At 38.7% G+C, this 16,395-nt stretch overlaps 1 protein-coding gene across 3 annotated transcripts in view; it reads right to left on the bottom strand.

Annotated features, from left to right (window-relative positions):
- SEMA4D (semaphorin 4D) overlaps positions 1–16,395 on the bottom strand; it is a 99,383-nt gene that overhangs the window by 47,189 nt on the left and 35,799 nt on the right. The window lies entirely within an intron of this gene.

The following is a 16,395-nucleotide window of genomic DNA, read 5'->3' as shown; positions in this document are numbered from 1 at the left end:
ACAAAATTTTTCATAAAATATCCACAATCCTTCATATATGTGTGTTTGCATACACTTTATTTATTTGAAGAGCTCCTAATCTGTCAAATTCCAAACCACATTAATGTATTACAAGGCACTTCTGGCTGTCGTATCCTACTTGTTTAAAAAAAAAAAAATTAAAAATCTGAAGAACAACTATGATGTACTACTTCTCCCCTGCACATCAATTATGATCCAGATCAGGAGCATTTCTTTCATTTTCTATTCAAGCACATGCCTGCTATAACCAGGTCCTTGTGATTCTAAATTAAGAAAAGAAAAAAGAAAACTCACTTATGAACAAATTTTCTTTACTTGAAAGTCTCTTTGGGAGGCCACAGGGGCAAATTTTAAGTTTGGTAACATTTCTTGTGCTACAGCACTATACACTGACCTTACTGAAATATCATTTCCAGATAAATACCCTGATAATCTAGAGCTATATTTGCTACTTCTATTTCAAGTCAGCCACAACCTATACATACTGGCTTTCTTAGAAAAACTAATTTTAAAAGCTTATGTGGAAGCCACAATAAGCCAATATACACCTATGAGTAAGACTGCCCAGACAGCTGCTCACAGACTGTGTCTGCGACTAAGAACTTTCCTGTTAATGCCATGTGTGGTTTTACAGCTTTGAATTACATGAAAAGGTAGGCTAGACTACAAACTTCAAGAACAGTGCATATTACCATCACTATATTTAAATAATTGATCTGAAACACTAAAATAACTGCTGCTGACACAGCCCCCATCCCATTCTGGATGGGGCTGGTGATTATATCTGCACCACCTGTGCAAGACACTGGGGGTGAAAAACCAAGTAACAAATGTGCTACAATATTTAGAGAGAAAAGCTCAATTTTTTTTTCCCCTTTCCTGCCTGCAAAGTTTACTTTTCATAAAAAGTATCTTAATTTCACAGACCCATTTACTTGCCTATCAACACCAGTCTACTTTTACTAAACATTATAGGAAAAATAAGTACATGAGCTTTAACCTGAAGCAGAGGCCCATGCTAAACCTTGTTCTGAAACAATGAAGTGAAAAAAGTCCTGTTAGATCTCGAAAAGACATCTCCATCTCACCCAAATTCCACTGGGATCCTCAGTTTTAATTCCTGTCACCTCAGAACTCCTCAGATCTCACAAGCATCTTCAAAAAAGCCAAGAAAAATACAGAGACTAAACTGGTGGCAGAGAGCTACAAATGCCTTCTGTATCCCAATGACAAAATAAGAATATCAAGGCTGGGCCAGCTACTGCCATGATGAGAGTTTCTCCATTTTTAAGGATATTGAGAGAATCTGTTGTTAAGCAACTTAACTTCCATAAAACTGAATAGGAGCTTTCATGATAGTATCTATGCATCCCAACCCTTGTTCAGAAAAGGATATGAGTGGGTTTCACAATTTCAGCTTTCTTCCAGTTACAATACATACAAGTATCAATACAAGAATATTTTAATAAAAAAAACATGGTAGCAGTTTAATAAAAAACACAGTAATGGTTCTGAACCAAATTCCAATAAAGGTAGAGAATACCAACACAACTGTGCGAGTCCAACAGCCACAGCGCAGGAGAGAAGAAACAAGGAGGCACAAACGCATAAAGAAAGGAACAAGTACCAGCACTTTTGCTTGAGATTATTCTTTTTAAGGCACCACTTCAGGGATATGTAAAATCTTTATGTATTCACACAGCCTTTGCTTAGGAAGGAAAAAAATTCAGAAGGAACACTACAATATTCTGGTCAATACAAAAACAGTCTTTGGAGAGCAGAGATCACTGTGACCACCTCCACAATCAACAATTTTTCTGCTTTGAAAAGATCAATATAAAGGAGACAATTACTACTCCTCTTGTCATAAAATCCCACGTAATCCATGTCTCCTTCTCCTTCTATCAGAGAAGAAGCAATCCCGGAAATTATTTGCTGGTTAAAAAACCTAAACAAAAGTCTAAGTTCTGCCTTCATTTTCCATTATTGCTCTTTCATCAGATGTTCTCTAAGGTCCCTAAAGGAAAATCAAGAGCTAAGAAAATCCCAAAGACCCACAAAAACACGTGTCTTACCCAAAAGACTATCAGTTGCCAATTATGGAGAAACATCTTCTAATATTAATAAGAGAAGTTACTTATCTCTATATTCATTCGGACAACATGCCAACCCAGGAAAGCTAAAACTAAGATCAACATGCTGCATATTATACCACTTGCTTTCTTAAGTGCTTAGATCAAATAAGCAATTAAGTTTTGTCACTTTCAGAGAACTTCTGTTCCTGTTAAACTATGTAATACTACAGTATTTCCTGGTTTTACTTTTCTGGATTGTTTACACAAACTGCATTAGCCATGTTGACAGGTGATAGTCTGAATATGTTTAAGAGTTATCCGAGCATAGATTAAGAAACACCTACATTTGACAGTGTTTCATATTTAGTGTTTTTCAATGCTGTCTTGGTATTTTTCTCTCTTGACTTGAGAAATACCTGGCCCCCTCCCCCCAAAAAAACAACAAACCACCCAAAAAACATTCCCCTCCTCCAAAAACAAAAAAAAACAACAAGAAAAGGACATGAAGAATCTTTCACGTTCTTTAGAAATTATTATTTAACTATCTTGATAGTGCAGAAAAACCCAGTTTAGTATCAAGATTCTAGTTTTTCAGGCTTTCAAGCCAGTTTTTAACAAAATATGCCAGATACTGACAGGTTCCAGATTCTGAAGTTTCTTGACTCTCAGAAGAGGCAAATGCAACAAATACCTTTTCCACACAGTAGCAGTTTTCACTACCAAAACACCTCTGGGCTAGTTTGCCCACTGAGAACAATCAACTTGTTTGGCTGCACATATTCCTACACACTGTCAACACCCTGCACTGCTCAGGGACAGTATACAAAACCAACTTTAAACTTTAAAAGTACATTCAAAACACTGCTTTCCTCTTTCTTTTTTTTTAATTCCCAAAAGTTATTTGGCATTCTTGCATGTGCAACAGAAGGAAAAAGAGGAGCAATTTTCACCTCAACACATAAAATTACAAACCAGTACTTCTTCAACTGCACAGCAAAAGATTCTGCACCCTAAAGAGAAGCCTTGGAAGAGGTTACCTGCTGTCCGTCCTGAGAAAGAGCTTCTGTGCTGGAAGAAAAAGGCAACTTCAGTTCAAGGAACCAGAGTCAGCTTCCTGGTTTTGTAAGACCTAGCATAGCCTCCCTGAGGGAGTTGCACAAGGTTGCTGAAGTAGGGAATTTGAACCAAGTTATTCAAAACAGTGGAGAAGTAATGAAAACAGAACTTAACTGTCTTTGGCTATATAAAAATCAGAAATTGAACCTTGCAGCGGTATCTGCTATTAAAAAGAATCCCAATTAAAATTCACAGGTGGAATGCGCCCATTTTTTGTAAAGCCAAAACAAAATTGTTTGTGTCCAAAAAAACCCCTAAAAACCTATAAAAGGGGATTTCCTCAAGTATTCCAAATTTTGCAAGGAAACCTCTGACTTATAAACAGGTAGCATTTTTTCTAGTTCTGAGTATCTTCATCTCACTATAATGCACCTCACCTGCTTTATCACACATGCCACTTTGAAACTGTCTTCCTCTCACGCTCAATTGTACAAATCATAATGAGAATCACTAGAACTGGTTTAGGACAACACTTCACAGCATGACAAAAACATGTCCACTCAATACAGCAAGGCAACCAGAATGGACCACAAGAAATTCATACATTCTTGAATCCACCTGTACCACATTCCCAGTTACATTTGGGATGAAGAACTACAACAAAAAATGCCAAACAGGTCTGTGATAATAATTCTGAGTTCTCAGTTTTCGATGCAGTGAGAGCACAGGAGCATCATTGCCAAGTGCTTTACCCGTCCCTCCACAGAGCTGCTTCTACTGCCAACCACACAAATACAGCTTTGTATTTGACATGAATCATGCTGCCTGAACAGTAAAATCCATGCAATTTTTCCTCCACCTGGCATTACACACATTGAAGGTGGTGCAGTAAAGCCCTCTTTTATTTTTTTTCGCAATTAATTGTATTTCTGTGGCAGTTACCTGAAGAGTCACTTTCAAATGCTGTCAATTCTCTTTCCAATGCTCCAAGCTGAAGCCAGTGCCTCTATGCGTATGCTGTTTGTTTGGGAAGCTGCTTTTTCACCGCAAGTCTCACCACTTGGGTTTCTGTAAGGCCTACACAGAACTTGAATTCCTTTTTTCATGTCACCCATTCATGCGATAAAGTCAAATAGGCCATCTTCTCAAAGCAAATGCAGTTTTGTCTTATAAATTTATTTCCACTGAAAATCTGATACAAAAATAAATAATTAACAACAATATACTATAAAACTGGTAATTTCCCTCAGGTCTGTTTACCCTTGCATTAATGAAAATAAACAGAAACATCTTATTTTTGCTTTCCATACCCATTCTTTGATACCCGACTTTCAGACAACAAATGTGAAGCTCTATTTTCAGATACCACTGCAACAGCATAAAGAAGAAATGCCGTTTTTCAAGTTTCATTGCACTGACACAAGTAGAGTCTGACATTCTCAGCCCTCACACCTGGTCTACCACCAGGTAACAATTTTTTCCTCTTTCTCCTGCAGTATTCCACTTGCAGGATGAGATAATTCACTCTTTTAAAACAGCACATTTAGGTCCTAGATACCAGTTGATAAATTACATGAATGTCTGAGACACTTATCATAAATTTAGCAATGTGCCAGGGTGAATGGCTTAAAACAATCATCCCCTGGGGTCCCCAAAATGGGGCTGGGAAAATCAAGCAAGATAACTGCTCTTCTTCCTTAGAGCGGCAAGGCATTCAAGCCTACCTACTTAAGCCATCCCTGCCTCTGGCTGCTTCTGCGTCCTCTGCTCCCCATCCATAACTCCCCATCCAGACCTACACCAGCAACTGATCAGGGAGGCCAAATTATCAACTTCCACAAGCTAAAAATCTGCTTTGGGGAGGGGCTGGATCATGGGAGTTTAAATCCAAGCACAGCGTCCCTTTCAGCAGCCATGCTAGCTTGTGGCAGACTGAAATACAAGTGCAACACTATGGGAGACATAAGTCTGTGTCTTCCTTGGGCAAGGAGGAAAAAATGGGAGTGCCAAGTGCTCACTCCAAGTCCTCCTTGCCTCATCTCAGGACCAAAATAAGAAAAAGTGAGGAAGAGATGAGAGATCTTGGTCCATGAAAGAAAACCCTGAACATCTGAGGGCTGTGTATGACTAGGCCTGTGACAGACATAATGCAGCTCTCCCCTCTAATGCTGTATAGCACCCACCAGGTACGGAGCTTCCTGCAGAACTGCCTGCTAAAAAAGATGTTGAAAAGAACAGAAGTTCACCCAAGGGTAACACCACTTCCCCAAGAGTAAACACTGCTCTTCCGCTGCAACATCATTATGAAAACAACTTACTTTATTCTGCCAGAGATAAGCAGCTACAATTCCTTCTCATCACTTTAAACCCTTGCCACAAGTGTGTTACCATTATATTTGCTAGCATATTCAAGAAATTCCACTGTCCCTAAGGATTGACAAAGATCACATCCCATGGCACAACCACATGTCCCAGCCAACCTCACTCAAAACATGACACATCAGGTCTAGGGTCAAAATTCAGAATTCACCACACACTCCAAGGGTCATTTAAAATAGCTGAGATCATCTCCAACAGCAAAATGCAACTCATGTTTTCTTACCAAGCAAGAAATACAGTAAAACAGCCTTGAAATTTAAGAAATCATCATCTCACTCTAACAGATATAGCTAACACAAACAGCTTCAGTGGCAAGCATTTTAAAGGGTTTGGGATTTTGCTATGTTTAAGATTTGGCTAGGTCAGAAATGAACTATCCTTTTTTACTGTGTTAAAAACTCTACATCAACCAACTCCATTTTTATGCTCAAAAGTAACAGAACCATACTTCTGAAATACACTGCTAGTGCTTTCCACCGACAGCACAGACATGGATTTTACAAATCATCCTTAGATTATTTTACCATTGCTCACGAATAACCTTTGCTGTTTTTTAAACTATATACAGCCAGAGAGTCTACACTCTTCTGTAAAATATACAAAGAAATTATAGATACCAGCAAATACAAAAATGTTTGCACAGAACAGAACTTGTTAAGCATAAGCAGAACTCAGTCAGCAACAACTCAGCAATGACTGACTCAGGAGTTTGAAAAAAAAAAAAAACAAAACTCTGACACAAATGCAGTGATTAATCATTTGCTGTTGCATCTATTCTGTGGGGTTATACAGCATTGATCATAACTGTTCCTGCCTCAATACAACCCTTGTGCTGATATTAATAATGCAAAGGTCATTTTGACCTTTACCTAGTAACGAGGTATCAGTTTGTGCCCATATTACTGCTTTTTGTACATCCAAAAATGCAGGTGCAGATCTTTCAGTGCAAGTCCTTCAGGTTTCACATCAAATTATGTGGGAGCATGTCAGGAACAGGATTAATAGAAGATTTTCTCGCAGAACATTCTCATGAGCATTACTGGGATTTTAACTCCTGCAAAGCCTAAAATGAGCTTTTTCTTATGCCAAATGAAATGCCGCAGAGAGAGTCATTGTAACACTCGATGATTAACTTCAAAAACCTTGTTTGCACTATCACAGATGTTTTAAGAGGAAAGATAGGAGATATGCACACCACAGAGGTTCTGCCTCAAACTTTGTTGATAAAACAGATAATTACTACAAGTTTTTAGCCGTTGAAAGCTACATTTGAGGGTTTTTAATATTACAGAAAAACAGAACTGAAAAATTACACAAAGGCATTAGAGGCAAGATGAGATTTATGTGCTTCCTACAAGGTTTAGGGCTCAACAAAGAAACAAAGCTTTCCTTGGCAATGCTGACCTCCAAATGCCACAGAAACCACCATTCATGTCTTATCTCAAACCAGAGATTCCCCCCCAGAACACTTACAGCTTTCACATTTCAAATGTCAGAGTTGAAAAATTAGGTTAAGCTGAGCCAAATGCAAAAGTTAATCCCAAACAAGAGAGATATGTCAGAGAATTCAGTGGCAATTAATGTCACTTGTGAAGCAGATTCTGCAGAGGTGTTCAAGCCATTAGCTGCTTCCCTGTACCCCTTCACAAGTTTCTGTGGCCGTCAGACACTGGTGACATGTTACCAGAAAACATGCAAAGAAGAACATCCTTAAGATTGCTATATCCCCTTTCCTTGGTGCACCACCCAGAACAAGTGGAGACAGGACTCAGGAGGACACCTTCACTGTCTATATTCCAAATGTTATTCTATGCCACAAAACACCCTTCTCTTTTAAAGCGTCCTCAATAAAGCAAAAAACTAACAAAAGCCCCCATATACCCTATAAAATAAATAGGCCCTTTCTACAAAGGAAAACAAACATCATCCTTCTATATTAATTCAAATCAATTAAACTTTAAAGGTTAAAGTTCTTTGTGGATGTATTAATTTTCTAAATTCAAATTTCGATTGCAAATGAGCTTATTTGCTAAAAATCTGGTCATTTGTTTTGGTTTTAATTTTTGTTTGATAAAGGCAGACTTAATACAGTAAACAAATGAATGACACTTACTAAAGCATTATTTTCCTTCTCACTCTCCCTACACTTCCCCCAATTTTCTCTAATTGAAATATTAAACTATTGCAAGAATTTATAATAAAAAAAACCCCAAAACAATGTCCCATTATTAAAATGTGAACCCAGAATTTGTGGAGCAACTTCTGATACACAGTTTTCTTTCTGGCAAATTATTATCTAGACTTCTTTGAATCCAGAAATTTTATATATATATTTTTTTTTTTAGAAATTGAAAACCACTAATCTTCAAGTTTCCTATAGGATGTGTAGACTTGCACTGAGAATTTAAATCTACTAACAATCAGCTTGCTTTTCTTAAGTAGCTTTTGCAGATCTATTAGAAGTCATCCAAGGTAACCATGAGTGTACACACTACAAACTGAAATCAGTACTCCAGATTAACATCCTTGTATTAGCTGCTTTGCTACCGCTCCTCTACAATTTAAGACAGAATGACAAATCTCATTATTTTTGTTGCTAAGAATCCTGTCTCCTGCTGGACTGTTTGCTAGCAAGCTTCATTTAAGCTTCCTTATTCTTACAGGCTGCAGACATATTTCTGCTTGGCAAAACAGTCTTTAACAACAGATTTGTTGTTCAGTGACACATGAGAAACTGCACTAGAGTTTGCATGCGATGGTATAAGTTGCTCACCAGCAATGTCAGCCAACTGCACACCTTAAGGCACAACACAAGCTGCTCCTTATTGATTACAAAACCTCCCTGATTGCTCTCTGAGAAAGTCTAAAACTAGTAGTCACTCTGCAGAAAAAAATACAGGTACCACAGTATCTATGCTCAAACAGTTTATCTTTCTAACACAATGGGCATTAAGCACTTTATCATTAGCTCTTTTGAGCCATGGCACTTCAGAAGTATCTGAGTAAGTTAAAGTTTTTGAAATCTAACATGCTCTGAAAGGCTGGTGGCATATCCAGTGCCTTAGTGACAGAAAATGGTGATGCAATTTCACAACAGTTGACCTCTCCCTCAAGAATGCAAGCAAAACACTTGCCATGCTGCGCTGCCTTAGATGATGTAAATGGCATTACTCCTCAGCAGGTGTTAGCATTTGAAAGTACTGCTCAAAATGAACCCTCACCAAAACAATGACAAACTTATGACAAGCTAAAGAATTAGGTCTATTTCATATATGTTTCAGCAGTGATATAAAAGTTTCATCTTGCTGAAATTTATCTACGTTCTCCAAATTACACATGATACACAGGGAACCAAAGATGCATCTCCCACTGCTTCTCAGACTATGAAAACGGGTTGCTTCATTCTACCTACTATAGGATTTTTTGCAAGATTTCCTACAGGAGTCCTTCCTGTTTAACTAGAGAGGCTTCACAGGACACTTCCTGAGAATACATGTCCTGAAAACAATCTGGTCAGGTCCTGACCAAGATGAGCTGCTGACTAGCAATTGCTCAGACCAGTCCATGGGCGATGAGTCTTTTTTCATCCAAGGCTCGGAACTTGTCAACAGCATCTATCTTCCCTCGAGTGCTCTGGTACATTTTCCATGCATTATGCTCAAGCTTCTCTTTATACATGATAGTGCAGTTGCCAGTTCTATGTCTGAGAAAGAGTGCAAGAGCCTGGGATCAATTCCTTCACCTCCAAAGGACAAGGTAACTGCAAAAACAGAAGGTGACCATGCCTGGGGAAACAGCTACTAAGCAGAGCACTCCGCCAGCTGCTGTCCCACACAGAGGCTGCTGGTGAAAGCCTTGCTCAGGAAGCCTACTGAAATGTCACAGTGGACACAATGAAAGCCTCTTCTTGGTAGGGCACTTGAACAACAGCTTAAAAAAGCAAAATTTTACTAATCAGTAAGACTTGAAGACTTCAGCAACTCCCAAAGAAAGAAGGTGAGAAGACTGCCTAGTGAGGATTTTCATGTGGCTTGTGAAAGTTACAACTTCAGCAATTCAGTGAAAGTTTGCACTACTTTCAGCTTACACATCTTAATGCTTATGTCACTTGCCAAATAGTTCTCTCCCACTAAGCCATTTCATAAGGCTTCAGGGGAAAAACAGATAATAAACAAATAATGTTTAATAAACATTATTTATCTGTCCTTTTAACAGTCTGAGGAGCTGGTAGCATAGCTTGCTTGTGAGTACCTCCCATCACTTTCCATTCTCCTCTGTGAAGAGCTCCCAGTCACTCACCACACTCCTTCACAGCTACCTTGACACCTATAAGAGCTACCTCATTCTAGCAGCCACTGCTTTGCCACCACAGGACTCTTCCAACTGCACAGAATGGTCCACACTGGCCACAGGAGTAGCACAACCACACTTTCAGTATTTATACACAAGGTTAGAAAACATCCATTAGCTGAGCCAATCTCATGGATATGAATGCAGACAGATATGAAAAAGTGCCTACTCTCTCAGGAGCACTCTAACTGGGCTTCTTGCAGCCATACGCCGTGCCCTAAATAAACCCCTCTCCATGAGCTGGTGCTAAGCGAGAGGTGTGAGTGCAAGCAAAGACCCCATGCCAGACCCTCTACTCTCTTCCATGCTGCCAGAAGAGGCACGGGTTAGGTGGACTTCTCTCTCACATTGCTATGCAGGGTCCTATTTCATAGTTTTGACTCCAGGATGACTGATAAACTTTCAGACTAACAAGCATCAAGAAGCACTCTCTCAGACATCAAAGCACATAGCCTGTTCTTGGGATGTCAACAGCAGAGATGCATGATTTCAAGAAATAAATGTGCCATCATTTGGATTGCCTCATAGACTTAACCTAGAGCTGAATGGTATTTTTCAGGTGAAATGTTCATCCAATAAAAGTCTGTAGTCCTCCAATCCTTGTCTTCTCATCTTGAAATTGAGACAAATAAGATTACAACACCTTAAAGTGATCTGTTAAAGCAGATAAAGCAAACACCTCAGTGTGTTACTGCAGCACACTGGAAGACTTAACAAAAACTGTTTCTCAAAGGAAGAGGTCTTCATAGCAGCAAAGCTATGGAGGAACATGGAGCTGTTTCTGCTGCTTGCTTGCCAAATTGAAACAGGAAACAGCAAATAAAATGCTTAAAGAATATAAAATATTATCAAATCCCATTTCAACGTCAATTGCTCGTAGTCCTAAAGATTAAACTCTATTGGATTAGAAAGGATGACATGTCACCTTCAGAAGCCTGTCTGTGACAATTATATCCATAAGACTGCAGAAGGCCGATCAGCAGCAGAAGAAGGATAAGGCAAGTCTACAGACCTGAAAGTCAACTTACTAGTCCACTTTGCAAATAATGTTATAGGCAGGCCAGGGTTTACACAGCATTCACTATTAAATCTACACAGTGGATGCTGCCCATCAAGAGGACTTGAGGAACCTAGTGTAACAATGACTCAGTTTTTTGTACCTGAAAGAGAAACAACCACCGATTAGCAGGATTTGCATTAAGCACTAAAGAGAACAACACAAGAACAGAACAGGCACAGCTTGTTTGGGCAAGTAACATGCCACATAGTACAGGGGAGATAAAAAGTAAAAATAAAAATAAAATTCAAAAATCAGCTGTTCAGAAGAAAGCTATCTCAGGAGAATAAGACAAAGAATAAGTTTTAAACCAGGACACTCTACCGTCCCATCATCATGAAGATCTCACTCAAGAGAAGCAGCACCAGCAGCACAAGAGGTTAGGGAAGGGAGCAAAATTACATGGAAGAGGCAACTGCAGTTACTCAATTAAGCACAACCTGAAGCCATGACTTAAGGCTGTATCCTTGGAGTACAGCCCTTCCTCCCACCCTCCTCCTGGGCCACTTTCTGCAGCACTTCAGAGTAGTGTGAAGCTACCTGTGAGCTACAGCACTGATAACCAGGTAAAAAGTTGCAGGAGTGAATATGGGAACCAGATTAATTTTCCTTTGCTGCATATTAGGAAAAATGTGGAAACAAAGCAGATTCCAACTAAGAACTATTTGCACTCCAGTCTTAGCAGACATTTTATCGTCTTAAAATATGGATCATCGTTACATCTCCAGTTTCAAGGAAGCTGAAAATCTTCTCCACCAGCAGAGAAAAACACTACCAAACTAGAAAAAAATGTTTTCAGATGTTGTGTATTATTTGGTTCAAACCACGGCTGACCAGACATAAGAGGCATCTGATCTGCAAAATGTCTGCAGACATTTTCTTTTGCTTCTGCTTATAAAGGGTCTGTGGTTGACAGAAGCTAAACAAAGCAAGAGCAAAAGCAGAGAATTTCCATGGGTCAAAAGATTGAACCTAGACTGCCAAGTGGCAATCATTTCTGCCTTTATGAGGAAAAGGCCATAGTTAGAACAAGCTGAGTGAATTTAGTTAAATCATAACCACATTAAGCCATTCATCTCTGTGCAGAACATCCCAGGCTTTGCAGCTAACATTTCACTACGTGAATGGGTAGAAACATTTGCTCACATAAGCTGGTTAAATGTGATTCAGCCCAGATGTCTGAATGGCTTAGCAGTCTTTGTTTGCAAAACATCAATAAAGAATGACAGACACAAACACAGGACTGAGTTTCTGTCCAGAGGACGTGCAAGGACTGGCATTTAATAAGACTACTTTTCATAGCATATATTGCTAACACTCAGTCATATACCAGAACTATGGTTATAAAAGTTCAGTTCTTGCTCAAATGAAAGGTGAAAATGGGTGCAATCTAGAATCTAAAACACCTGTCCATTAGGGTCTCCAGAACCTTAAGAAGCAGTGCTGCATCTGTCAGCAACAAAGAGAGAGAGAGGAAAGAAGAAGTAAGAAAAATGCTGCCAATCTTGGCGAATACCTGATACAACATGGGGTGGGGTGAACTGCTCCACTTACGGCCATGACTGTTTTCATGAACATGTACCAGGATAAGTCCAAAAGCTTTGTCTTACGGACAGTGGCAGGCATGACATAGCTAGGGTCAGAACTGCATTTACAGTGGATGTGCTCAGATACTTCTATCACAATAGTGGCACTCAGCTCTCTCAGTACCACATACAGTTCTGGGAAACACACAGATAAAAGACAGCATTTTACAAGAAAGTATCATAGGCATACAAAGCTTAGCAGGAGAATCCACGGTGCAAATAACACAGGGAAAACTTCAAACAAGGCCAGTAACATGCCCGTAATTCATCCTCCCAAATTCAAGGTCATTTTCTACTCTCATGGTGGAATGTATTGATTCTAATTAAGCACAAAATTTCCTCCAGCAATATGATGTCTGGCTCAGCCAGTTTCCACAATGCATGTGTACATTACAAATTTACCCTTTAAAATGCAATCTGGCTAAAAACTATGGTCTTGATCTATTTTTCAAATATGTGTAAACATTCACAACAAACTTCCACACAACTACTACGCTGAGTTATTTGGTTCAGTATGATGAAACAAATCAGTACACAAATACCTTGATAAATAAAGGCATTCCTCTGACTCAATCATAAACAACAAATTAATCCAAACACTACTGTCCTGGATTATCTGCTAGAGGCATTTTAACAGAGCTGAAACCAACAAAGAAGCTTGTTTAGAGCCCTTGTTTTATACTCCCCAGAATATAATGTATACCAACAGACAAGCCTTAACAATCAAGTTCAGATCTACCAGACGCACCAGTCCTCCTCCATTACTTAAAACAAGCTAATATCCAATTTGTAATAAAGAGGCATTTCACAGGCAAAAGAATGGATATGCTGCAATCAATACCAATAGAGTTAGCATTATAGCAGGACACTGTCTTCCTAGATATCAGGTTATTGCCTTAAATTTAATTTTAAAGACAACAATTTAAAGGAAACATTCAACTCTGAAAGGACCTAACAGCCCTTCAAATTCTCCTCCTTAAAGCTATCTTTGAAGCTCTACAGACATTCTGCTTGTAGAAGGGTACTCAGATATTGTGACTTGAGAGTATTTACCTTGACTCAAACTTTACAAGCTCTTTTTTAACACTGGGGCTAGAATGAATGGGAGAAAACTGAGCATCAAGTACCTAACTGCAGCTTAGGTGCAAGCAAAGCAAAAATTTGCTCACTGCACACACAAAACTTTAATCAACAAAAGAACACTGAAATCCTGAGCAACCATGCTCTTGGTACACTTCTGCCAGGAGTTTTTTATATTCTAAAAGAAGAAAATTACCTTTCAGGTATCACTCTCCTTCAAAAGCCATTTATAACTCCATTCTGTTACATTTAGTTATAAATGCAGTTTTTCCACTGTGCTCTCCAGAAAGGAAGCAAAAAAAGAGTAAAACAAAGGATTTTGTGGCAAAGAACAGAATTCTGGGGTCAAGGAGCAAAAAATCAACTCTCAGAGAAACATGCACAGAACATTTACTGATGAAACATTCAGTCTTTTGTTCTAATTCATATCTATCATTTCACAGAACAAAGGCACCACCCTCCTGCATCTATATTTTGAAGGCACATGGACCAGTTGTTTTACATGGAGTTGTACAAATATTCTACCTGCCACACACTTAGGATGGCAATGTACCAGCAGTTGCTCTAGCCAATTTTGTTCCAAAAGCAGCAACTGCTTTCCTTGTCCAAAAAGAATTTAATGAAGCCATCTGCTTACAGTTCAGTCTATTCTAAAAACATCCCGCATTCCTTATGCTCTCTTTTACAGTTCAAAGTCTGGCTAGCATCCCAAGGTTACAACCTTTGCAAAAAGCATACAAAAATGCCTGAAAATATTTTGTTCATATTTACATTAAAATACTTCAGTATCTGCATATATCATATGCAGATAGCACGTCACTGACAACATTTTTGGCAATACTTGTATTTTGAAGAAAGGCAATAGACTAGTAAATTGGAATGCAGATTAAATCTTGGAATGCTTGTTTTTAAATATTTGAATGGATTATTTGGTAATGTAAACAACTTCCAATGAGGAAGCTAACTGATCGACAATTTAAAAATACCTCAGTGTTACAGCCTCATATAAGCACAGCCAAGAAATTAAGAACTTAAGTTCCTTTAAATTCTATCCAATGCATCTGTAAAATAGCTATCAGGAAATGCAGATTTAAAACAACTGCTGTAGGCGCCACAGGAAAGTGCCATGTTTAATTGCCACACACCTGTGACAGCTGCTTTCAGCTGTCAGGATGTTGCCATCCATGTGGGATGTACAGGACAAGAGTACTGGAAGCAGCATAACCAGGCAAGAATGAACCTGAGGTCAATCTTCTATGTGAAGATACTTCCTATTTCTACTTCTTTTGACCTTCTACTGCTTTTACACATAGTAAAGATAGAGAACATATACAAACTTTTAACACTATAAACTTAGAGGCACATTCCTCCAATTTGTCATCTGTTAGCATCTCTCTGGCAGGAACTTAAAACATGATATTCCAAGGAGATACACTGCAGCAAAAGATTAACTTCTGTGGCATCTGGCAATACAAATAAGAGTAAGCGTGGTTTTCCAATTGAAAAATACTCCCTTTACCCACAAGCTCAAAACCTGTTTCATTGTGCATCCAAGAGAACTCTGAAATCAACAGTGCTGTAAATCCATTGGGAAACAGAAAATACATTCATCATGGTACCAAACACACTGGGAGCTTCAATTTTGCCTGGCTCTTCTACATCACTTTAAAACGCAGTTAATGGTTATGCTAAATTACCAACCTAACACCATGACCCAGAAACCAAAAAACAAACCAAACAAAGAAACAAAAAAAAAAAACTCCCAACAAAAAAAAACAACCAAAAACCTGTAAATGGCACAATAATCGCATCTTACTTCGTTTGCAGGGAAGTAGCCTGAATATACATGTTTTGGGGTTCATTGCTTCCACAGCGAGACTTCCTAGAAGACTGGCAACAAGGGGAGATATCTTTCAAATATTTTTATGACCTTTTCCAGAAAGCATGGTTTCTCTGTGGGACTCACACTTAATGTACTAAGACACACCGCATATCCAAAATTTCAGTAATCATCTGGTGCCTAGGAAAGTTATGACAATAGCACAGGACAGGCAAAAATCAGATCAAAGCTGCTATTTAAAAAAAAAAAAACTTTAAAAAAGAAACAAAACCAGCAAAATTCCACACCAAAACACGTGTGAACATTTGTTCGGTTCTCACAGCACTGAGTGTCAAAATTTCATGCTCACAGTTCAGAACATATTGTCAATTAGCTCCTTCTTCAGAGAGCCAAGCCTGTTGTAGCATGAAGAGAGGGGAAAAAAAGTCTCAATTTACATTTTTTCTCCCAGATTTCTCTGTAATAAAACCAGAATTCCACCTTCCAAACTTGGCCTTTTCAAACAGCATAGAGCAAGGAAACCAAGGCTGTCATTTTGGGGTTTTACACATGAAAAAGAAGTAGAACTGCAATACACTGTAATGATTAAGCAGTATATTTTTTTCAAAAATTCTTCAAAAGCAATCACACATCTAGGGTCACAGCCATAGGCAACTCATCTAAAATAACATGTGGCTGACAAGAGATGGCTTCCAAACTCGGCCAAAGCCACCAAAGGGCCTCCACAAGGCCAAAATTAAACTTCTCATAGAAGCCAGTTCTCCTGCTGCAAACGGTGTCATTTCCTCATTCTACGTGCCTTAAGTAACTACAGCGTAAGATTCATGAAAATCACATCAGAAAGCACTAGGACGGTGCCACAACTGTTGAAAACACCAACACTGTTCTAAAAAGCAAAACCAGTTCATAATTCAAAGGAAAATTATGTAAGTATGGTGTTTGTTACACTCA

This window comes from Ammospiza nelsoni, chromosome Z (genome assembly GCF_027579445.1).
Source record: "Ammospiza nelsoni isolate bAmmNel1 chromosome Z, bAmmNel1.pri, whole genome shotgun sequence".
In the NCBI taxonomy this organism is placed as follows: Eukaryota; Metazoa; Chordata; class Aves; order Passeriformes; family Passerellidae; genus Ammospiza; species Ammospiza nelsoni.
Note: the sequence above shows the minus strand (reverse complement) of the source record. Positions and strands in the feature narration are given on the sequence as shown.